This window comes from Choloepus didactylus, chromosome 2, assembly GCF_015220235.1.
Source record: "Choloepus didactylus isolate mChoDid1 chromosome 2, mChoDid1.pri, whole genome shotgun sequence".
Taxonomy (NCBI): Eukaryota; Metazoa; Chordata; class Mammalia; order Pilosa; family Megalonychidae; genus Choloepus; species Choloepus didactylus.
In genome coordinates, this window is record NC_051308.1 from 101,270,510 (window position 1) to 101,295,689 (window position 25,180).

At 38.0% G+C, this 25,180-nt stretch overlaps 1 long non-coding RNA gene across 1 annotated transcript in view; it reads left to right on the plus strand.

The window, feature by feature from the left end:
• The window catches only part of LOC119526415, a 37,259-nt gene extending 24,957 nt beyond the window's left edge, over positions 1 to 12,302 (plus strand). Inside the window, exon 3 of the long non-coding RNA XR_005215179.1 lies at positions 12,084 to 12,302. This is a non-coding gene — a long non-coding RNA (uncharacterized LOC119526415). The remainder of the gene's footprint in view (positions 1 to 12,083) is intronic.
• The last annotated feature ends 12,878 nt before the right edge of the window (positions 12,303 to 25,180 follow it).

Below are 25,180 nucleotides of genomic sequence, written 5' to 3' on the forward strand. Positions count from 1 at the left end.
TGAACAGGATCTCAGGGAATGATTGACAACATGACGCACACAACTATACACATAATGGGTGTCCCAGAAGAAGAAGAGAAGGTAAAGGGCCAGAAAGAATATTTGAGGAAATAATGACCATAAATTTCCTAAACCTTATAAAAGGCATGAATATGCAAATCCAAGAAGTGCAATGTACACCACACAGAATAAAACCTAATAGACTCACTCTGAGACACCTCTTAATCTGAATGTCAAGTGCCAAAGATAAAGAGAGAATCCTAAAATCAGCATCAGAAAAATGATTCATCACATACAAGGGAACTCCAGTAAGACAATGTGCCAATTTCTCATCAGAAACTATGGAGGCAAGAAGGGCAGTGGTATAATAAAGTTAAGGTAATGAAAGAGAAAAACTGCCAACCAAGATTTTTGTCTGGCAAAACTGTCCTTCAAAAATGAGGGAGAGTTTAGATAACCACAGATAAACAGAAGTTAAGAGAGTGACTTAACAAGAGTCCTGCCCTACAAGAAATACTAAAGGGAATTCTAAAGGCTGAAAAGAAAAGACAAGAGAGAGAGCTTGGAGGAGAGTGTAGAGATGAAGATTATCAGTAAGGGTAACTGAAAGGATAAAAAAGAGACAAAAACAAAAGATAAGACATATAAAAACCAAAGGATAAATTGGTTGAAGTAAGTACTGCCTTTACAGTAATAATATGGAAAGTTAGTGGATTAAACTCTTCAATAAAAAAGATATGACATATAAAAAGACACAGATTGGCAAAATGGATTAAAAAAAAATATGATCCATCTATATGCTGTCTATGGGAGACTCACTTCAGACCCAAGGATACAGATAGGTTGAAAGTGAAAGGCTAAAAACAGATATTTCACACAAACAGTAAGCAAAAAAAGATGGGATAGTTATAGTAATGTTTGAAAAAATAGACTTTAAATACAGAAATTTTATGAGACAAAGAAGGATATTATATATTAATAAAAGGGGCAATACATCGAGAATAAATAACAATCATAAAATTTATACATCTAACTAGGGTGCCTCAAATTACATGAGGATAACACTGACAAAATGGAAGGGATAAATAGACATCTCTACAATAATAGTTGGAGACTTTAATACACCATTCTCATCAGTAGATAGAACATCTAGACAGAGAATCAATAAAGAAATAGAGAACTTGAATAATATGAAAAATGAACTTGACCTAACAAACATAAGCAGAACATTGCACCCCAAGCAGCAGGATCTACATTCTTCCCAAGTGCTTGTAGATCATTCTCCAGGATAGACTATATACTGGTCTACAAAACAAGTCTCAAAAAATTTCAAAAGATTGAAATTATACAAAGCACTTTCTTTAACCATAATGCAATGAAGCAGAAAATCAAATATATGGAGGTTAGACAATGCACTCTTAAGCAATCAGTGGGCCAAAGAAGAAATTAGTAAATATCTCAAGACAAATGAAAATGAGAACACAACATATTAAAACTTATGGGATGCAGCAAAAACAGTGCTAGAGGGAAATTTATAGCCTTACACACCTAAACTAAGAGAAGAAAGAGCTAAAATCAGACCTAACTGCACACCTGAAGGAACCAGAAAAAAAAAAACTAACCCCAAAGCAAGAAATAACAAAGATTAGAGCATAAATAAATGAAATTGAGAATAAAAAAAAATTAACAAAAGTTGGTCCTTTGAGAAGATCAATAAAATTGACAAACCCTTAGCTAGAATGACAAAGGAAAAAAAGAGAATATACAAATAAAAATCAGAAATGAGAAGGGGGACCTCATTACTGACCCCATAGAAATAAAGGCCTAAGAGGATATTCTGAACAACTGTATGACAACAAATTAGACAACTTAGATGAAATGGACAAATTCCTAGAAACACATGAACAGCTGCACTGACTCTAGAAGGAATAGAAGACATCAACAGAATAATTTCAAGTAAAAAGATTGAATCAGTCATCAAAAACTTCCTTAAAAAGAAAAGCCCAGTACCATACAGCTTCACAGGTAAATTCTACCAATCATTTAAAGAAGACTTAATACCAATCATGCTCAAACTCTTTCAAAACATTGAGGAGGAGGAAACACTACCTAACTCATTCTATAAAGTCAACATCACCCTAATAACAACACCAGATAAAGATAATTCAAGAAAAGAAAATTGCAAATCAAATTCTCTTATGCACATAGATGCAAAAACCTTCACACAATACTTGCAAGTTGAATCCAACAGGACATTAAAAGAATTATACATCATGATCAAGTGGGTTTTATTCCAGGTATGCAAGGGTGGTTCAACCCAAGAAAATCAATTAATGTAATACAGCACATTAACAAATCAAAAGGGAGAGCCCACATGATCATCTCCGCTGATGCAGAAAACCATTTGACAAAATCCAGCCTCCTTTCTTGATAAAAAAACAATTCCAAATCATACAAATAAAAGGAAATCTACCCAACATGATTAAGGTCATATATGAAAAACCCACAGCTAACTTGTACTCAATAGTGAAAGACTGGAAGTTTTCCCTCTGAAATCTGGAACAAGACACGGATTCCCACTGTCACCACTCTTATGTAACATTTGCGAGAAGTTCAGACTAGAGCAGATTGGCAAGAAAAAGAAACAAAAAACATACAATTGGAAAGGAAAAATATAAAAACTTTCCCTGTACGCAGATGACATGATCCTATAACTTGAAAGCCCTGAAAAATCTACAACAAAGCTACTAAGCTAATAAACAAGTACAGGAAAGTGGCATATACAAGATCAACATGTAAAAAACAACAGTATTTCCATACACTAGCAATGTGCAACCCAAGGAAGAAATCAAGAAAAAAATTCCATTTCCAATAGCAATTAAAAGAATTAAATATCTAGGAATAAATTTAACCAAGGAGGTAAGGATTTGTACACAGAAAACTATAAAACATTGCTAAAAGAAATCAAAGAAGATCTAAATAAGTGGAAAGACATTCTGTGTCCATGGATTGGAAGACTAAATATTATTAAGATGTCAATTCCACCCAAATTGATACACAGATTCAATGCAATCACAATCAAAACTCCAATAGCCTACTTTGCAGAAATGGAAAAGCCAACTATCAAATTTATTTGGAAGGGTAATTGGCCTCAAATAGCCAAAAGCATTTTGAAAAAGAATGAAGTTGGAGGACTCACACTTCTTGACTTTAAAGTATATTACAAAGCTGCAATGGTCAAAATATCATGATACTGGCATAAAAATAGATATATTACCAATTGAACCAAATTGAGAGTTCAGAAATAGACCTCACATCTATGGCCAATTGATATTAGACAAGGCTGCAATCCCACTTGACTGGGACAGAATAGTCTCTTCAACAATTGGTGCTGGGAGAACTGGATATCCATATGCAAAAGAATGAAAGAGGACCCCTATCTCATGCCTTATACAAAAATTAACTCAAAATGGGTGCAAGACCTAAATATAAGAACCAGGAGTAGGGAAGCATCTTCAAGATCTTGTGGTAGGCAATGTTTTCTTAAACTTTACACCCAAAGCACAAGCAATAAAAGAAAAAAAAAAAGATACAAGTACCTCCTCAAAATTAAAAACTTATGTGCATCCAAGGACTTTTTCAAGAAAGTGAAAAGACAACCTACCCAATGGGAGAAAATATTTGGAAACCACATCTCTGAAAAGGGTTTATTATACAGAATATACAAAAAAAAGAAAAAAGAAAAAAGAAAAAAAATCCTACAACCCAATTTAAAAATGGGCAAAATACCTGAATAGACATTTCTGAAAGAGAAAAATACAAATGACTAAAAGCACATGAAAAAATGCTCAACTTCACTATTACAGAAATGGAAATCAAAACCACAAAATTTCATTTTACACCTACTTGAATGGCCAGAAAACTATAAGTTTTGGAGATTATGTGGAGAAATCAGAACGCTCTTTCATTGCTGATGGAAATGTAAAATGGTGCAGCCTTTGTGGAAGACAGTTTGGCAATTCCTCAGGAATCTAAGTATAGAATTGCCATATGATTTGGCAATCCTGCTACTAGGTACATACCCAGAAGAACTGAAAGCAGGGACTCAGCCAGACATTTGCATACTGATGTTCATAGAGGCATTGTTCACAATTTCTAAAAGATGAAAGCAACCTACATGTCCATCAACTGATGAATGGATAAACAAAATGTTGCATAAACAAATGATGAAATATTATTCAGCTGTAAGGTGCATACTGAAACATGTGACAACACAAATGAAGCTTGAGGATATTATGTTGAATTAAATAAGCCAGAAACAAAAAGGAAAAATATTGCATTGTCTCACTTTTATGAACTAATTATAATAAGCAAGCTCATAGAGTTAGAATTTAGAATATATTCCCAATATAGATTGGGATTAGGGAACAGGGAATCAATGCTTAACTTGTACAGAATATCTCTTTATGCTGATGGTAAAGGTTTGGAAAATGGATGGTAGTGACGGTAGCACATTATTGTGAGTATAATCAACAGCACTAACTATATAGGTGAATGTGATTAAAAGAGGGAACTTTAGGATGTATGTATTACTAGAATAAAAATTAAAAGATAAAATATAGGACTGTACAACACAGTGAACCTATTGTAGATGTTGGGCCATAATTAATAGTACAAGTATTAGAATGTTCTTTCATAGGTTATAACAAATGTATGATACTAATACAAGATGGTAATAATAGAGTGGTATATGGAAAAACAAACCTAATGTAAATAATAGACAATAAAGAGAACTGTTTTAATGATTTTTCATCATTAAACTAGTCTAAATTTTCATCAAAAAGTCCAATTATTTTTAATGCAATTTTATTGAGATATATTCACATACCATACAATCATCCAAAGTGTACAATCAATTGTTCAGAGTATCATCACATAGTTGTGCATTCATTCACCACAATCAATTTTTGAACATTTTCATTACTCCAAAAAATAATAAGAATAAAAATTAAAATAAAAGTTTAAAAGAACACCCAAAACATCTCATGCTCCCTTTTGCCCTATTATGCATTTTCTTTTTGTCCCCCTTTTTTCTGCTCATTTGTCCATACACTGGATAAAGGGAGTGTGAGTCACAAGGTTTTCACAATCACACAGTCACACCATACAAGCTATATAGTTATATGATAATTTTCAAGAATCAAGGATACTGGACTACAGTTCAACAATTTTGGTATTTCCTTCTCGCTATTCTAGTACACTAAAAACTAAAAAGGGATATCTATATAATGCATAAGAATAACCTTTCAGTCTCAGCCACTGAAACTTTATTTTATTTAATTTCTCTTCCCCCTTTTGGTCAGGAGGGCATTCTCAATCCCATGATGCTGTGTCCAGGCTCATTACCAGGAGTCATGTCCCACATTGCCAGGGAGATTCATACCCCTGGGAGTCATATCCCATGTAGGGGGAGGACAGTGAGTTTACCTGCCAGGTGGGTTTAGAGAGAGACAGCCCATGTCTGAGCAACAAAAGAGGTTCTCTGGAGGTTACTTTTCAGCACCATTATAAGTAAACTTAGCTTCTCCTTTGAAGTAAAAAGCTTCATAAGGGCAAGCCCCAAGATTGAGGACATGGCCTACTACAATTATATTACCCAATGCTTGTGAAAATGTCATGAATTACCCAGGTGGGGAAGTTTAATATTTCCACATTTTTCCCCAGACTCTCAAGGGGACTTTGCAAATGCTTTTTATTCTCTGCCAAAAATACTCTGGGATGTACTGGAGTTTCATGCTACCCTGTACAAACCAACCAGATCTCACTTGCTATTCAAGGTTCCATGTAATCAGGGTGTTTGAATAAACTGACCATGCAAGTTAAATTATATAGTGTGCTACAGAAAGTATAGATTTTGCACCAAATAAGCATCTCTTCCTTTGGTCTAACACAGAAGTTGAGGTTTTAAAACACAGTCAATATCATCCTTTTCCCTTTAGTCTGGATTACCTTAGTTCTAATCAAGTCCATTTCATTCATATCTCTAATTGCAGTCTGATCTCTTTGTCAGCTTTTTTTTTTTTAACATTTGCTGTATGAAGTAATGCTGACATTCATAGCTGCTGAACTCTGGCTTTGATACCTGAAGTTATAGGGACTGACCAGGTTATACACAAATTGCTCATCATTTTAGAATTTAGAGAGAACCTTTACAACTCTTGAATAGATGTGATTGCTGTAAGAGTTTACAATCTAGGAACCTTTACCATAAGCCTTCCCCTGATAGCCTATGTTCTCAGATTCAATTCTCAGAGTTTGCACATTATAGTTAGTCCATATCAGTGAGGCATTATAAAGTTTGTCTTTTTGATTCTGGTTTATTTCACTCAGCATACTGTCCTTGAGGTCGATTCACCTGGGTGCATACCTCACGACTTAATTTCTTCTTTCTTCCTCTCAGTATTCCATTGTATGTATATACCACAGTTCACCAATCCATTTATCAGTAGATGTACTCTTAGGCCCCCTCCATCCATTGCAAATTGTGAATATGGCTGCCTTAAACACCAGTGTGCAATGTCCACTCATGTTCCTGCTCTTAGTTCTTCCAAGTATATACCCAAAAAAGGGGTTGCAGGACCATATGGCAACCCCATAGTTATCTTCCTGTGAAACTACCACACTTCCCTCCAGCTGGGTTGTGCCATTCTACTTCCCTCCCAATGGGGAATAGATACATCCCTCTCTTGACATTTTCTCCACCATTTGTATCCCTCTGTTTATTTTTTTAACAATTTTATTCAAACACCATAGAATCTACCCTAAGTAAACAATCAATGATTCACAGGATAATCACATAATTATGCATTTACCACCACAATCTATATGAGGATATTTCCATTTCTTCCCCAATGAAACAGGAAAAAGAGAATAAAATGAAGAATAAAAACACAAAAGATAGAAGAAAAATAAAAATAAAATACAATGAAAAGGTCAGACAACATCACTACCACCAAGAATCCCATATGCCTCCCTTATATCCCCCCCTTACAGACATTTAGCTTTGGTATATTACCTTTGTTACACTTAATGCAAACATCTTCCAATATTATCATTAACTATAGATTAGCTTGCATTGCTTGTATTTTTTCCCCTATACCATCTGTGCTGGTTTGAATGTATTATGTCCCCCAAAATGCCACTATCTTTGATGTAATTCTGTGTGGGCAGATTTATCAGTGTTGATTAGATTGTAATTCTTTGAGTTTTTCCATGGAGATGTGGCCCATCCAACTGTGGATAATGACTCTGACTGGATAATTTCCATGGAAGTGTTATCCCACCCATTCAGCATGGGTCTAAATTAAATCATTGGCACCATATAAATGAGCTGATGAACAGAAGGAATGCAGTGCAGCTGAGAATGATATTTTGAAGAGGAGCTACAGCCAAAAGGGACACTTTGAAGAATGCACTGGAAGTGAGAGAGGAGCTTCAGCTTACAGATGTTTTGGAGATGGATTTTGAAAGCAGACTTTTGCTCTGGAGAAGTTAAGAGAGGACAAATGCCCCAAGAGCAAATAAGAGTGACATTTTTGAGGAGCTGAGCCTAGAGAGGAACATCCTGTGAGAAAGCCATTTTGAAACCAGAACTTGGGGCAGATGCTGACATGCCTTCCCAGCTAGCAGAGGTTTTCCAGATGCCATTGGCCATCTTCCAGTGAAGGTACCCAATTGTTGATGTGTTACCTTGGACACTTTATGGCCTTAAGACTGTAACAATGTAACCAAATAAACCCCCTTTTATAAAAGCCAATCCATTTCTGGTGTTTTGCATTCTGGCAGCATTAGCAAACTAGAGCACCATCCAATTTTCAACACCTTGCAATGTTGACATTCATTTGCTCTCCCCCATTTAAAAACATACTTATATTTGTACATTCAATCCCCATCACTGACCACTCTAAGTTTCACTAAGTTATGCAATCCCAGTCTTTATCTTCTATCTTTCTTTCTGGTGTCATACATGCACCTAGCCTTCCTCTTTCAACCATACTCACACTCATCTTTGTTCAGAGTACTTACAATATTGTGCTACCATCACACAGTACTGTGATATCCATTTCTCAATCTATACAATCAATCCTGCTGAACCTTCTGTACTCCTTCAGCATCAAATGCCCAATATCTAATCTCTTTCTATCTCCTGATAACCCATGTTCTCAACTTTCAAATTTCACTTATCATTGTTAATCCATATTAGTGAGCTATACAGTATCCATTCTTTTGTTTCTGGCTAATTTAACTCAATGTAATATCTACTGTCTACCAGTTTGTCTTTTGGGTTTTATATGTCATATCTTACTTCATTTTTATTTTTTCCTTCTCTCCCTCTTTTTACCCTTACTGATAGTCTTCATTTCTACACTCTTCTCCAAACCTCTCTCCCTGTCTTTTCCTATCTGCCTGTAGTACTCCCTTTAGTTTTTCACGTGGACCAGGTATCTTGTTCACAAAGTCTCTCAGTGTCTGTTTGTCTGAAAATATTTTAAACTCTCCCTCATTTTTGAAGGACAGTTTTGCCAGATATAAAATTCTTGGTTGGCAGTTTTTCTCTTTCAGTATCATATTATATATATATATATATATATATATATATATATATATATATATATATAACCATTGCTCTCCTGCCTCCATGGTTTCTTCTGAGAATCCACACATAGTCTTGAGCTTCCTTTGTGGAGGATCACTTTTCTCTTGTTGCTTTCAGAATTCTCTCTTTGTCTTTGACATTTGATAATCTGATTATTAAGTGTCTTGGAGTCAGTCTACTTGGATCTATTCTGGGGTAACCTGTGTTTCTTGGATCTGCAATTTTATGTCTTTCAAAACAGATAGGAAATTTTCAGTGATTATTTCTTCCATTATTCTTTCTGCTCCTTTTCCCTTCTCTTCTCCTTCTGGGACACTGTGACACATATATTTTTGTGCTTAATGCTGTCATTCAATTCCCTGAGACCCTGCTCATATTTTTCCTCTTTTTTCCCTATCTGTTCTTTTGTGTGTAGGATTTCAGATGTCTTGTCCTCCAGTCCATGAATCCTTTCTTCTGCCTCTCAAATGTCCTGATGTATGTCTCCATTGTGTTTTTCATCTCTTCTATTGTGCCTTTCATTCCAATAAGTTCTGCCAATTGTTTTTTCAAACTTTCAAGTTCTTCCTTGTTTGCCCAATGACTTCTTTATATCCTTCATCTCTTTTGCCATATCTTCCCTCAACTCATTGATTTGATTTTTGTATTTAGGATACTTGTTTGATTAACAATTAGTTGTTTCAATTCCTGTATCTCAGTTTGACATGTAAATTGGTTTCTTTGACAGGGCTATATCTTCATTTTTCCTAGTGTGATATGTACTTTTCTGTTATCTAGGTATCTGGTTTCCTTGACTACCCCAGTCACATTTTCCCAGACCAGATGGGCCCAGGTCCAGGAGGAGACTGTATTCAGTATCAGGTTTTGCTGAGGGTGAGACCAAGAAGATTGTCACATTTTCCTTTGAGGCCTCTAGACTCTGTGCTTTTCTTATCCTGTTCAGCAGGTGGTGCTTGTCAGCCCACAGTGCCCCAGAGTGTAAAAAGGTGCAGTGTATATAATTCTCAGTGGACCCTCTCTGGCCAGGGACCAAGCATGTCAGAAGCCAAGCTTAAGCTGTTTCTGTTCTCCCCACCACCACCACCCAGGCCCTGAAGTCTGAGTTCTCTGAGGGAAGGCTGCAACATGAACTGGACCCTGCCCCACCCTTGTCTTAGGGAAGATAAACCCTTTAGGGAATTGTGCCTTACACTTGAGTTTTTGCTTTGACTCTATGACTATCTTAACTCCACCCTTGCCTGGGTCAGGGATGGCAATTAAAAATGCCTGAGGCTTTCTCTAATGAGCTACTTAGAATGAGAGGGGAAAAAAAAGGGATAAAAGCAAGAAGTCTCCTTTTCAGAGCCTGTTCCCAGTTCTCCTGTTCACCAGGAAAGAACCAGAATTAGTACCTGGTTCTTTATGTCCCTCTTGTTGGAGCACAGCCCTTTTCCAACATTCTGATCTCAGTGGACTCCAAAAGCCTCTGTTTTTATTTATTTATTTTTTCCTTCAGTCCTGCCTCCTCTCTGCTAGGATAAACCTCCAGTTTCCTTTCCTGCTTGCTCCAGGTTTATCTATGCTTGTAGCCTGTATTCATTAGTTCAAATTTGTTAATAAAAACTACAATTGGAGCTTGGTTGAGCTACATTCCCTTGCTCCCAGCAGGGACTGCTTCTTTTTCCCACAGCAAAGTTTTGCAATTCAGCCTGCCATGCTGGTAGGGAGGGGCACCAGCTTCACAGTTTGGGGGGCTTTACTTACAGTTCTATGATGCAATCTCTGTCATTCCACCTATTCTTGACTGGTGTACGATGTCTGGTCATAGATGTCTTGCCATCAGTTGTTCCAGACTATTTTCTAGTTGTTCCTGGCTGTTTACTAGTTGCTCTAGGGGACTAACTAAATTCCACCCCTCCCTATGCCACCATCTTGCTCCCACCCCATTATTTTTTTTAAAAGAGCTATCATTAATAGCAACAAATATTTCACACTACTGCAAGGTTTTGGTAGTGAGTTAGTGTATGAGAAACCTGTACTATATGCATGATTGTTTTGTAAACTCACAAATTCTCTGATTAAAAAAACTGAAATGGGCAGGGCATGCCAGCTACCCTCTCTGGATCTTTGAATCCTTGTCCTATAAAGAGATTGGACTCATGTATTTTCCAGCTGTCATGTGACATGTTTCTCCCTTATTCACAGCTATGCATGTCTTAAGTTTTACTTAATGGAAATTTTTCTGAAAACGGCAATCTGTGGAGAGTGAAACAGGTCACCAAAGTAGGATGTAAATATTTCTCTTTAATAATGGAATATACTGTCATCTGTGCAAAACGATTTAGACATGGTTCAGCCAAAACACAGGGAGGCAGAGGCAGCTGGGCTGACCTGAATGACCTCTGCTAATTCACTCTGGCTCACTAATGTTCTGTGTCTGCACATAATAAGCATTCTACAAATGTTTGTCAAGTAAATAAATTCCATATGCACTTGATGCATTTCTGGCTCACAAAGCATTTTCTCATGCATTATCTCATTTGACCCCACAGTATCCTTGCAAACTGCTTAGAGAAGGTAGTCTTAACCCCATTGTCCAGATCCAAGCAACTGAGCCTCAGAGCATTTAAGTGATTATCTCAAGGTCACAAAGCTAGTAAATGGCAGAGCCAGGTCTCAAACCAAAGGCTTTTAACTTTAAATGCTGTGTTCTTTCCATGGCATGATACAAGATTCATAATTCTAAGAGTCAATCCTAAAATAATGCAAAAGACTCAACCAGCCTTCTTCTTTGTTCCCTTGACCTCATTAAAGCTCTGAATGGAACTTGTCCTCACAAACTTAGGGTGCAACATCAAATCTGTCTGAGTTTCTAGGGCACATAGCAACAGCTTGCTTTAATCTAATAATTGGCTGAAGTAGAACCACAGAAAGGACATAAAAAAGGCAAATTGTTATTTTTCAAAACCAGGTCATTCCTCTGCCTAAAAGGTTCACAACATTTTCCTTTTCCAGGAAAATATTTATCCCTCTAAAAGATTTCTTCCCATTAACAATATTTTTACAGCCTTTGTGATACTTTTATAGCATTTAGAAGCAACCTAAATAATATGTATTTCAAGAATGGAGCCATTGCATTAAGAATGCTGCATATATTTAAAAGTGTCTTTTATGAGGTTTATTAAAAGAACCCATAAATTTCTGAGAAAGGTTTAAGCCATATTACATTGATCTTACTTCTCATTTAAACAAAATGTAAACTTTAAGTAAAACCTTGATGTGGAATGTAAACTCGTTCATATACTCTGAGCCTACTCATTCACATGTGCCACTTTTAAAATATTAAATCATCTGTGAAGCACTCCATTTCTTTGAGTGTTTTCCAATCACAACAAACAGCTTTGCAGTGATTGCTTGTACCTGTTGAATTTCTTGGATTCATTCACAGTGAAGAATGGGATGTGCCAGTTGGATACAGAGCAGAGTTTTAAAGTCGTCCTCGGCTTCTGCACACCAAGGACAACCTACAGCCCAGCTTTGCTCTTGGGATGCCCCCTCCTAAGATGAACAGGTAAACAAAAGGTAGGTACCATTGTTATCCCCTTTTTATAGATGAGGAAACTGAGGCACAGAAATGGATTGAGCAATTTTCCAAGGTCACACAGTTAATAAGCAGCAGAGTTAGCATGTGAACCCAGGTGGCCTGGTTCCAGATGGCCAAAGCCCAAGCCCTATTCTGTGCCTGGCACAATCCTGCTTTCTTCATAGGATTATTATGGGGATTAGATGAGATAATACACATAAAGCATTTAACACAGTCCTGACACTGGGTACTCAACAAGATTAGAAATTATTAATATCATTTTTAGCAGCCAGTTCATGTTAAGGCTGATAGTATTTTGCCAGGGCCAAGGCAAATTGTGCTGTCTGCATAAAATAACCTTCCTAGCCCAGGCCCTTTTAAAAATGCGGTTAGCAAGGATTGCCTAGCAAAGAAACAGAAGTCATAGAATCAATTGACTATATAGGGAAGAAGGGTGGTTCTTCTGTCAAGCCTTTTTAGCACTATCTTACAGTCACCTTGAATTGGAGGGAGGCATCTTGCCTTTCTACCAAAGCCCCCAGACCATCAATTCAGGCCAATTGCTATTAGTTTTGCCTTTAAGTTTTTGTGCCTTTATATGTGTCCTGAGTGTTCTTTTCCCACTTCTCCACATGACAATGCTCTTATTCATCCTTTAATACAATGGTCATAAGTGATTTCTCTAGTCTCCTTCTCTCCAGGCTTTGTTAACACTTTTTAAAATAACATTTAAATGGTTGCACGATATCTATATGTTTACATGCCCATCTCTCCCACTAAAGTCTAGACTGTGAACTTTGTGAAGACATGGCCATGCATTATTCATTATCGAATCCCACCATCTAATGCAAATGCTGCCCCAAAGAAGATTTTCCATACAAACTTGATAAGTAAATGAATGAATGATGACTCCTGTGGCCTAAGCCTACCCAGTTTACCTCAAGGGTTGGTCATGTTCGAAAGAAATCATCCACCCAATGCTAAGCCTGAACTGAGATCTGTAGAGACCTAGGGGCAAAACCTGAACCACTGAACTCTGACCTTTCCTGGCCCATGAAAAATAAAGCTGTAGGCTCAAACTTGATTGCCATAGAGCCTACCCCAGTGAAAGCACCTCCTGCTACTTCACAAAGCTTCTTCTAGGCTACCATGTCCAAATTCCCCATTTTAGTTCCTTTTAAAGTTAGGCCTTGCTAACTTTTGTCAATCACCATTCACATGCCTTCTCAGAAATGATTTGAAAATTTTAGAAATGGGTAGGTGCTCCCTGCCAAGACTTGAGCTGAGGGTATCAAATCCAAGATTTCTAGGAAGAAGGATGAAAATGGGCTTACACCAGAGAATCAGCATGGAGAAACCTTAAAACTTCCACATGGGCCAGGTGACAACCTGAAGATTTAGAACTTTTTCTAAACTGGTGATGTTGCCTCTCACCCCTGTGCATTTCACAATCCACTAGTCTTCTGCTATATTTTGCATTTTGAGAAGAAAGCCACTTTTGCATCCATTTTCTGAAGGGACTGTTAACTGGTAGGCTGAAATTCGGATATTACCACCTAACTCGCTATGTAGCAGTGACATCTACTGGGGAATGTTTTGTATGTTACTAAGTTACTTACAAATATTAACTCACTTAATCCTTGTAACAATGCTATGCTATTTTGTAGTTAATGTTATGGTCTGTATTTGCTATATGACAAAATGGAGACTCCGAGCAATTAAGTAACTGGCCTGTAATGTCCCATAGCTATAAGTGGCAGAGCTAGAATTTGAACCCAGAACATTGTGACTGTGCTTGTAATCATTAAGCCCTGCTGCCTCTTCTACCATTTGTCTTCTGCCTATTGCATAGCATTTTGCATATTGCTTTGAAATTCAAATTTATATGTCTGTTTCACCAGTGAACTGTTCTCAGGACAGTGCCTGTATCTCATTCATATTTGTAGCACAGTGTTTGACAAATATTTGTAGAAAAATATGTATTAATAAATGAACGAAAGAGTGAGTGAATCAGAAAAAGATGGTCTTAGTGTACGTGGGTGGTAGATAGAGGGTGAGCAGAGGGCGAATGGTAAGGAACAAGTGACTGCTCTCTTTGGAGCCATAGGACTTTACAATTTGATTTTCAGAAATGCATGTAAATCAGAGCAGAGGTTGTCAATACTTCAAGTCTGCTAATCAGAGATCTTTAAGACTCCTCATAATTTTCAGAATTGAGCCAACATTCTTTAGCTTGGAATAGAAGACCCTTCATGATCTGGCCCTACCTCTCCAGCTTCTGCATCTGCCACAATGACTTGAACCTTTGGTTCAAGTCATCTTGAGCAACTTGTGATTTTCTGAACAAGCCATGACTTCTCATACCTGCAGGCTTTGACATTACCTCTAACTGAAATATCCCTATCTCATGCCACACACACACACATGCACACACATACACACACACATGCATCTCTGCTGCCTGAACAAACTGTATTCATTTTTAAAGATTGAAGTAGTATCTCTTTCACCTTTCCTAGAGGTTCCAGTTAGGGCTGAGACCCTCCTCTGTAAAACAATAGCCTTGCAGGTGGAGGCTGTGCTGCATGGTGGTTAAGAACACAGCCCTGAAGCTAAGATGGCCTGGGATGGAGTCCCAGCCTGACCACTTACTTAAGCAAGTTCTGAACCTCAGTTTCCTCATTTTTCAAAATCAGGTTAATGAAAATAGTATCTCTGTCACAGAGTTCTAGAGATTGAATGGATGAACAAATGTAAAATGCTTAGAACAATGTACAATTAAGGGAAACAAAGTGTTTGCTGTGATTATCTTTATTAATGTCTGTTTAGTCATCTCTCTTTTCCTACCAGTCAATGAGCTCCTTCACTAGGAACTGTTCTTATAGGTCCTTATGTCCATAGGATCTTGCACAGTGCCTGTTAGGAAATAATAAATATCTGGAAGAGAGAGGGGAAGGGAGTGAGGCAGAAAGAAATGTGTTTGTTTTCTAGGTGTCGTTATGTAGTCCCACAAAAGGAGTTAGTCTGAAGGCAGCTCTGAGTGACAAATGAAGCATAAATGGAGCAAGAAGTATATTTTATTGTGGGTTCTGCTTCTCTCTTCTCTATGCTTTGTTCTGTGAACAGTTCATCTACGTTTCTTCACCCTCCAAATCCCCTTCCCCACTCCAAACCTTTTGAAAGTAATAACCAATATAGATATAGACATATGTCTACATGTCTTTTGCTTATTTAAATTTTTTTTTGTCTTTTTATTGTTAAGTTAAAGGATTTCTTTATAAACTCTGGATATTAATCCTTTATTGGATATGTAGTTACCAAATAATTTCTACTGTTGTGTAGGTTGTCATTTTACTCTCATGATAAAGTCCCTTGCAGTCCAAAAATTTTTAATTTTAATGAGGTTCCATTTATCTATTTTTTTCTTTTGTTGCTTGTGCTTTGGGTATAAAGTCTTAAAAAAATCATTGCTGAACACAAAGAACTGAAGACGCTTCCCTACATTTTCTTCTAGATTTTGATAGTTCTGGCTCTTATATATAGGTCTTTGATCCATTTTGGTTGATTTTTGTATAAGGTGTGAGGTAGGGGTACTTCTTTGTTGTTGTTGCTGTTGTTTTGCAAATTGAGATACATTCTTCCCAGCACCATTTCTTGAAGACATTACTCTCTCCCAATCAAGTGGTCTTTGCTCCCTTGTCAAAAATCAGTTAGACATAAATGTGAGGATTAATTTCTGAGCTCTCAGTTCTGTTCCATTGGTCTATGTCTGTCCTTGTACCAGTAACATGCTGTTTTGATCACTGTGGCTTTGTAATAAGTTTTAGGATTGTGAAGTATGGGCCTTCCACCATGATTCTTCTTTTTCAAGATGGCTTTAGCTATTTGGGGCCCCTTACTCTTCCATATAAATTTTATGATTGGCTTCTCCATTTCTGCAAAGAAGGTTGTTGGAATTTTGATTGGGATTGTGTTGAATCTATAAATTGCTTTGGGTAGGATTGACATTTAAGAGGCTTTGAATCATGAATGGGGTTTTCTTGGTAGAAGAACATTTTAAAAGGACAGAAGGTTCACCTTAGGCTGGCAAAATTTTAGGCACCCCTAATAGGAATGGGTTAAATTTTCATTACCTTAACAAGGGCTCTTGAGCTTAACAGATGCCTTTCTGGATATCTAATCCTACTTTCCTGTGCATGCTTACGCTGTCTTGGAGGGGATCTTAGAGGCTGTATCTCCCCAGTCCATCCCTAAGAAGGTTGTTAAAAACTTCTGGGAATGACTCAGAGCACAAAAAGCTAGTAAAGCCTAGTGACTCTCCTTCCCCATCATCCCTGATATTACTCCTCCAGCTTGGGACTCTCCCTCCCTGTGAAGGCTGCTCTTACTGGCAAACCACAAACTCACATTTTTAAGAATCCAGACTTCTGAGGTAAATCTGGAAGAGAACACAGGGTTACATGTTCATGGTGCTTGCTCTCAAAACTTCCACATAAATGCTGTGGACCTTTATGAACTTTAAAGACACTTCTGGATTTTCTTGTCCTTCTTGCCACAAACTTAAGTTTGGGAATCGGGTAGAGCAATGATGATAAAATCAGAAGGGAAGATGTGACTCCCCACCCCCACTCCCATGTCCAGCTTGTTAGGAATAACTAGTTTTTAATTGTCCATTAAGTGTTTGTAATCAGTGACTGATTAGTTCAAGGCAAAACAGCAAAGATGTGTGTATGCATAGATACTGTCTCAAGATGTGAACAGCCATTTGTAAATGTAAATCTTTCCCCAGATGTTGGTAATTATTCTGTGCATTGTGTGAGGAACATGACTCAGGCACAGGCTTTTCCATTGCCACATCTGCACCTTCTGTTGGCTATTGAGAAATACTGGCCCTTGAACCTAATGCTGTCTACAGCTTTATTTTCATCTCTTTCAACTCTACCCTCCCTTATTGCTTGTCATGAAAAAGCTAGTTTCTTCCACATTAACTCGCAGTCAAGTAAATATGATACATTTGTATATCAATCTTTTCCAATTTGCGAGGATTTAAATTAATATTTAAATTAATGTGGCTATGCACCAATGTAAACAGAAAACAATTGACAGTCTTGGTAAAACAAATCTTGTCCTAGTACATATGCTAGCTGTTTAAGAAATCAATTTGGGGGATCCCTGTTGTAAATATTGGAGCCTAATTATGATTGCCACTACAATGAGAAGCAGTATATTTAGAGGCCCAAAATTCCTGAACAGCAGATCCCCCTGGAGAAATGTATAAGCAAGCAAAAGACACCTCTCTTCTTTAAAAGAAAGTAAGACTTAATATGAAGGGGAGCATGAAGAAGTTGGAGAAATTCATGTCAGGACATAAAGAAGTCCTGAATTACTGTATGAATGCAGGCAGAGTATTAGAAATAGAAGTAGTTTTCCTCAACTAATAAGAAGGAGGAAGAGAGGAAGAAGAGAGGGAGGAAGAAATAGGAGAAGGGAGAGGGGGAAGGGAGGGAGAAGGAGAAGTAGAGGGAAGAGGAGGAAGAGAAAGGAAGGAAAGGAAGGAAGGAAAGAAAGAAGAAAGGAAGGAAGCTTAAATATGTTGGTTAAATCAACTGCAGTTAAGTGAAAGAGGAGCTGTATGGTAAGGATACTGAGGGAGTTCAAAAAACTGAAGGAAGAGATGAAAAACCCTAGGAACACTAGGTCCAAAGAGTAAGTGCCCCAGCTCTAGAGGAAGCCAACACTAGAGCCATGTCACTTCCCATCCCTATGATTTCTGTCAAGGTTTCAGATTCACAGAAGAGAATATCTGATTGGCCCAGCTTGGAACAGGTTTAAAATCAACCATACCAAAAGGTAGGAAAAAAAAAAAAAACCATAAATATTTTGTGTGTGCATTTACTTTGTATCAGAAGCATTTTGTGAAGCTCAAGTGGAGAACAAGCAGACAGAATTTCTGCCCTTAGAAAGCTCAGGGGTTCTGTATGGGCCAGCCTGCCACCCAATTACTGTCTATTACACTAAGCCAAGAATATGTCTTTCTGAGGCTAAAACAAAGGAAATCTGCAAACTATCAAAAGTTTGCATACAAATTTCTGGAGGAACTTTTGAGACAAAGTCCCAAGCTGAAACCTCCAAACTATGTTCCAGACTATGGAGGATTTTGGTTTTAAGAAAGGGGAGGAGGAAGGGAAGAAGGAAGAGAGAATTTGAGAGAGAATCTTTATCAAGTCTTGGAGAAGATCAAATTTGTATTAAGTGATGTTAGATAACAATTAGATTAATGGAAAACATCCAAATGGATGTTTAGAATAATTATTCAACATAGTACAGTGGATGCTTATTAAATATTAGCTGAATATGAATTTATGTTTTATTTTTTGACAAGAAGTCAGAAAGTATAGGCTTTGTAGCAGGTGTGCAGGCTTTACAGCCAGGCAGCCTGAGCTCTGGTATGTTATGCTGTGTGACCCTGGGCAAAGAAATTAAAGTCTTTAAACTAAGGACACCAAAGCTATCTTGAAAGACCATTGTGAGGATTAAATTCAATAGCTTGTATAAAGCCATATAGTAGGAGTTCAGTAAATGTTTATTCCTGCTGTTTTCTTCTTGTCTTTATTTTTTCATTAAATATGTGCTCTTAAGATTCAAGATTTGGTTTTATTGGAAAGTTCTACTTTTTTGAACATAGTCGTGAAAAATTATTCTTATAAATGGTGAACTAACAAAACAAACAAACAAACAAAAAAACAAAACTACCCAAGCCTCAGATAAATCGTATTCTTTGCAGTTCAAACAATGAGAGCATTCATTCGAGGCTGCTGCGACTACCACCTGATAGCAACATACTATATAACATTCATGAGTGATGAATATATATATATATATATATATATATATATATATATATATACACACACATATTATATATAATATGGTCTTGAACATTCCTTAGAATAGCACATACTATACATACTTAGAAGGATTTAGACAACAAATTGATGCATACAATGGAATATTTTTTGGCAATAGAAGAAATGAAGTACTGATACATGCAAAACGTGGATGAATTTTGAAAACACTATGCTAAGTGGAAGGAGCCAGACACAAACCACATATTGTGGTATTCCATTTATATGAAAAGTCCATAATATGCAAATCCATAGGGACAGAAAGTAGCTTTGTGTTTGCAGATATCTGAGGGGAGATAAAGGAATCAGTTGTATTGACTAAGGAGTAGGAGATTTCTTTTTGGGGTGATGAAATGTTCTAATAAATGGATCATGCTAATGGTTGACAACTCTGTGAATATATTAAAACCCACTGACTTGTACCCTTTAAATGGGCACAATTATAGTATGTGAATTATACCTATCTCAATAAATCTGTTAAAAAATAAAACAAGTCTAAAATGGTGAAGGAGAAATGATATCCCATCTCTCCCCTGTGCAAGCAAAAGCTTCTTCATGTTCTAACATACATTTTCAGAATTACCTATTTTCATTCAACAATGGATGCTAATATTTTATAGAAACTAATTTTGGCTTCTTAATATGTTAGTAAAAATAACATCTCTGGACCTCTATAGCTCATAGAAACAAATCACAAAATCTAAGCATTGGAAAGCAAATTACAAGCAGCTAACTCGTACATAGACCTTCCAACGTGAATTAAACAGCCCAAACTTTCATTCCTGATTCTGCTCTAGTCATAGAGAGTCTGGGCAAAGGATAAAAGGCATTTTTCATGATCTTCCTCCTTTCTCTGAACAAAGCACAGTGTCAAAATCTTTGAAAAGCACATGTTATAGTAAAGAACAAGATTCAAGAAAATGTTTGGAAGCATTCATGATACAGAAAAATAATTTCCTCTCTCCCTTCCATCCCAAAATAAAAAGCAACCTTACGATGTGTCAGATTGAAATGTTTCAATACTGAACCAGTGCCAAAAAAAAAAAAAAAAAAGATTTTTAAGCCTCAATACATTTCATGAAAGTTTAAAATGATATTATTGTCCCATTTGACTTGTCTTTCAGGACTCAAAGCTGTGTGGTCCAGATTAGGTGCTTGCTAATTTGAAAAGTAAACATGCAGCACATTTGACTTATATGGTGACATACATGATTCCCAAAGACATACATTCAATGAGGTCCATTTGCAATTGCTAGTTACTAGTATCAATTTTGTCTTCTATGCCAATGTGGTCTTTTTCTTACATATTAGATACTGATAGTTACAAAAGAAAAAAAAATAGAGGCACATGTATATACACAGGAAAGGCAACTGCAGTGTCTATTCAAACTGGATGGAATATCCAAATCTGATACTTAGAAAGATGGAAAACTGATTCTCCATAATATTCACATACATAATATGAAACCCACATATCATTTGTATACTGTAGCTGTAACATAAACAACATTATCTGCATGCCAGCAGTCATTTCTACATTCTCAGTTCTACCCATTCCATTCCCTAGAATGAAATATTTTTGCTAAAGCCAGTAACATTGGAGAAGGGTATTTTTTCTTTCCTATTCTTCTGCTTCCATCTCTTTACCAGAAACACTTTATGCAAATAGCATCTCTTCTTTTGCCACTTCCCGCTGTGCTGCAAAGTGCTGGAGAGGAGGGAGAAGGACGCCTGGTGAGAGGTGGTTAGAGAGAGGGGGCGGGGCAGGGACCGGACCGTGCTCGCTCTCAGCGGCTCCGAGCAGAGCCGGAACAAGATTGATGACACTCCCTGGGTGTACGGGAAGATCTCCTCCTTGTGAAAGACTGCTTATGAGGGCTGATAGACTTGTCATCTCTTAATAAACATCACTGATACGTCGGCAGGAGAGAGCTGGAGCAGGAGAAGGGCACACCCCAGCAGAGCGCCTGCCTCTCTCCCTGATTTACTCAGCAGGGCGCAATGATGGGGCCGCAGAGGGCTGGGGCTCGCTCCTCACATCTGGAATCCCCTGGCAGGCCTCACTTCTCTCTTGGGACCCAGAGAGCCTCATTCGGGATCCAGCTCCCCCTTCCTTTGTGCCTTCCTTATTTTCCAGGTCTCCTTGAATCTGCATTAGATGGATTCCTGAGAAAAGAAGAGACCCAGAGATTACAGAATTGTCTTCCCAGAAATATAGGGCATTCCACATACTTTCATTCTTCCCGTGGCAGCTTCTTCTGTCTGTTTTTCAGAGTGTTGGAAACAGAGCAGCTAATCAATTTTATTAAAGTCACACAGTGGCAGGAACAATCCCAGCAGAGTCTGTCCTGGATCTGGAAAGTTCTTCACTTCTCCCTGCTCTCTTCTCTTCCCCTCTCTTCTCTATCTACCCATCCTATCAATCATCCGGATAGCCAACCTTCTTCACAAATTAATTAATCTACTCCCCTGATTAATTCAATAAAAAATGCTTGTTGCTCTTTACTCCACGCAGTTCACAGAGGGGATTCTCAGAGTTTTTCTCCATTTGGCTCCCAGGGAGCTCATTCTGTTTTAGCATCCAGCTCCCAATTTAGGAGCTGACCCTGAGTAGATGTGCTACCAGCATTTGCTACTGAGTGAATGTGTGAGTGGATGAATTGCATATTCATCCTTGTTCCTTCCCAATTTGAAACCCAGCTTATTTCTGGTTTGTAAATAAACTAATAATTAATTTTGATTTTCATTTTGATATTTAATTTTACCTTCAAAAGGGCCATCAGCGCATGTGCCTCTGTGCATTTGCATTAGACCCTTCTAGAAGACCCAGTGGCCAGCTCTGGGCAGCACCGGTCCCTCTTTGGAGGAAATAAAGTCTTTCCCGACTGAGGTTGCCAATGATGATGATGATGGCTCTCACTGCCACCTTCTCTAACTACAGACATTTTTCACTGTGTTATAGGCAGCTTGGGTAACACAAGATGGAGATCTAGCCACTGGAATAAAAATCCAAAGACAAATGGCACCACAACCTGGTGGTTGCTGGAGGGCCTCCTGGCCGCAGCTTCAGGAGCTGAAGCCATAGATTCCATGCTTTATTTCCCCACAGGAAATTGCTCTTCTGATATTTTGAAACCTTTTGTGTGTAACATGTGTGTAGCCAGATAGTGAGCTTACATTTTCATCTTGAAATAATTGCAATTAATAAATTAAAATGGAACTGCAGCATGAGCTTCACTCCCAGGGGAACCATAATATGTTTATGTTCCTAGAATTCAGCCTTAGCCTGGCCTCAAAAACTTCAGCCCCCACAAGCATTCAAGTTGTTTTACAGAATGTGTGTGTTGGGGGTGGGGTTGTGGAAAGGTGCACCATTTGCCTTTGGAATACTCTTCTGGAATCTTCCTTTGTTCTCTGAACCAGGCCTGCACCTAAGGCAAGTGCTGCTCTGTATTACTCCTCTGTCCCCTACTCCCCTCACCCTCAGACCCAGCACCAGTTCATAGCATGAGGCAACAGTTCTCCTCTTGTTCTTTTCCCTCCAAGGAAAAGAGCTAAGCAGTAAGTCTGCATCAGCCAATCACTCTGCAGACCCACTTGCTGGGGAAACTGGGAAAAGAAAGTTATTCTGTGATTGTGTAGATGGAGTTAGCTGGTAAGCAATGTCAGAGAACTATTTTTAAAGCTTTTTCAGAAATACTGGTTATTTTATTGGAAATTCTAGATTATGCTACCTAAAAATGCTGAAACTCAACGAAGGCAGTAGAACAAAGAGCAAGAAGCTCCCGCTCCTGAGTGAGCTGACTTTGCTTTGATTCCAGACTCTGCCACTTTCACTTTAACTATGTGGCTTGGCAAATTTATATCACCTCCCTCCCTCCCCCATACACACACACCTGTTTTGTCAACTGTAAAATGTTGAGATCATCCATGCAGAATATCTTAAACATAATAATCACTCAATAAGTCATAGCTACTGTTATTATTTTCATTATTATTATTAATTATTATTAACATCATTAGGAATGATTGGAGCCCCTTCATTAATTTACCAAACATTTATTGATCATGTCCTATATGCTGGCTGTGGTCAAAGATGAATGAAACCATGGTGCCTGAAATAAATAAATGTACTTTTTCACCCATCCAGCTAAGCACAAAAATATTCATAGAGATGAGCAATTCCCAGGCTGTATCAGGTTGGAGGACACAATCATAAGAACAAAAGCACAACTATATGGGTTTGCTTCCTACAATTGTGGGAGCTATGGACCCACTGGGTTCTTTCTAAATGAAATTTTGGTTCTTGAGTGGTTTCTTGAGGTCTCATGAAATAATTCTCTCAGCTAGCAGCAGACATTCCCCATATTTTTTGCTCCATCTTATCCCATTGCTGCCTCTTTTGCTGGCACCCTCAATAAAACAAAAAATCAAGCTTTTCATCTGTCTTTCGATGGACCTACATGTGTATGTTTAGGGGGGAAGGGGGGGTGGCAGAGTATTTCTAAAATGCTGTCTTTAAGTCCTGTAGGCCAGATTGCCTTCTCTAGTTTGACAGACTCCACCACTCTCAGTTGTCTCACATCTGTCACCTCACATTTCGCACACATGCATGTTCCTTGCCAGGACCCTGAGAGGCTTTTGTAAATTCCCCTTCCTATAAATTCACTGGTTCCAAAGGCTAATGATACACCCTGAGGGCATCAATACTGCTGCCAAAACGAGGATGCCACGGCAGCATGACGCTTTCTCCTGCTTCATCTCCATTCCAGGAGTCCTTGCACATGAGGTGCTTCATCAAATAAATTAAGGAATGAATGCTCAGCACAAGGAATGTACTTCATATCCCTACACATTCTGACCTTAGCTACTAGAGAAGGAGGGACTTTATATAACATCTTGTGATTTTGGGCTACAAAACAGAACAGCTTTGTGATCTCAATGTATCAGGGAGATCTTATTGAAACACCATTTCATTTTCACTTTATTGTTGCTCCCTCTCACAGGTGATTTTTTATGGGAGCTGGATTGAGAAACCATAGGGAACATCCTGTTGTTCTCAAAATAGTGTGTGCTCATGTGCACCTTGGTGTTTTTACTTCCCCCTTACACAGGGTAGAAAGATCAAATAGGATTTTTTCCCTGAGATTCTTGGAAAACTCTGTTAGCAATACATTCAGCTGCAAGTAACAGGAAGTCATGCAGAGAGTGGCTTAGAAATATAAAGGATTTAGTTGCCCCATGTAACAAGAATTTCATATGTAGGCTGTTTAAAGCTGGACAGTAGTTCAATAATGTAATCAAGAACCTGTCTCCTGCTATTTTTCTGCTCTGCCATCCTTACTGAATGGTTTCATCTTTATGGTCTCAAGATGCCCCCATGTACTCCCAAGCATTATGTCCGCATTCCAGACAAGAAGAAGGGGAAAGGAGCAAAAGGTCAAAGGAGGTATGGGTCAACTTTGTCTCTCTTAAAAACTTTCATCCAGCAATTGCCACTTACATCTCACTGAACAGAACAGGGGCACATGTCAATCCCTATATTCAAGGAAGTCTGAAGAATATGAATCTTTTTTAGCCAGCCCACGACCACCGAGTATAATCAGAGTTTTGACACCAGGGACAAAAAAGAAACTGGACATTGGATAGATAATTAGCACTGTCTGCCAAAAGAACAGTGTTTGATATAGTGAATAATTTCACCAAAGACATTTGTAAAAGAAAATTTCCAGGCATAATTTCTAAGAAACATCAGCTTAGGTTGATGGCACTCTACAAAAGCATAGCAAACTGTTACAACTAGGACATTTGCTCCAGTTGCAGCCCCAAAGGCCACAAATGACTTAATAAGCACCAAGTACACCTGCATGCCAAAATGACATTATGGGCAATCTGTATGGGATTTGCAATGAGAATAACCTTTACCTGGTCCTCCAATCCTTAGCTGAGCCCACACCTCCAGCCTAAAATGAGGGATGAGGGTGTTCTCTTACCTCCAAGTCAGGTGAAGAGGCCTACAAAAGAATCACCTGAAGCTACTGAAGCTACTGACTGGTG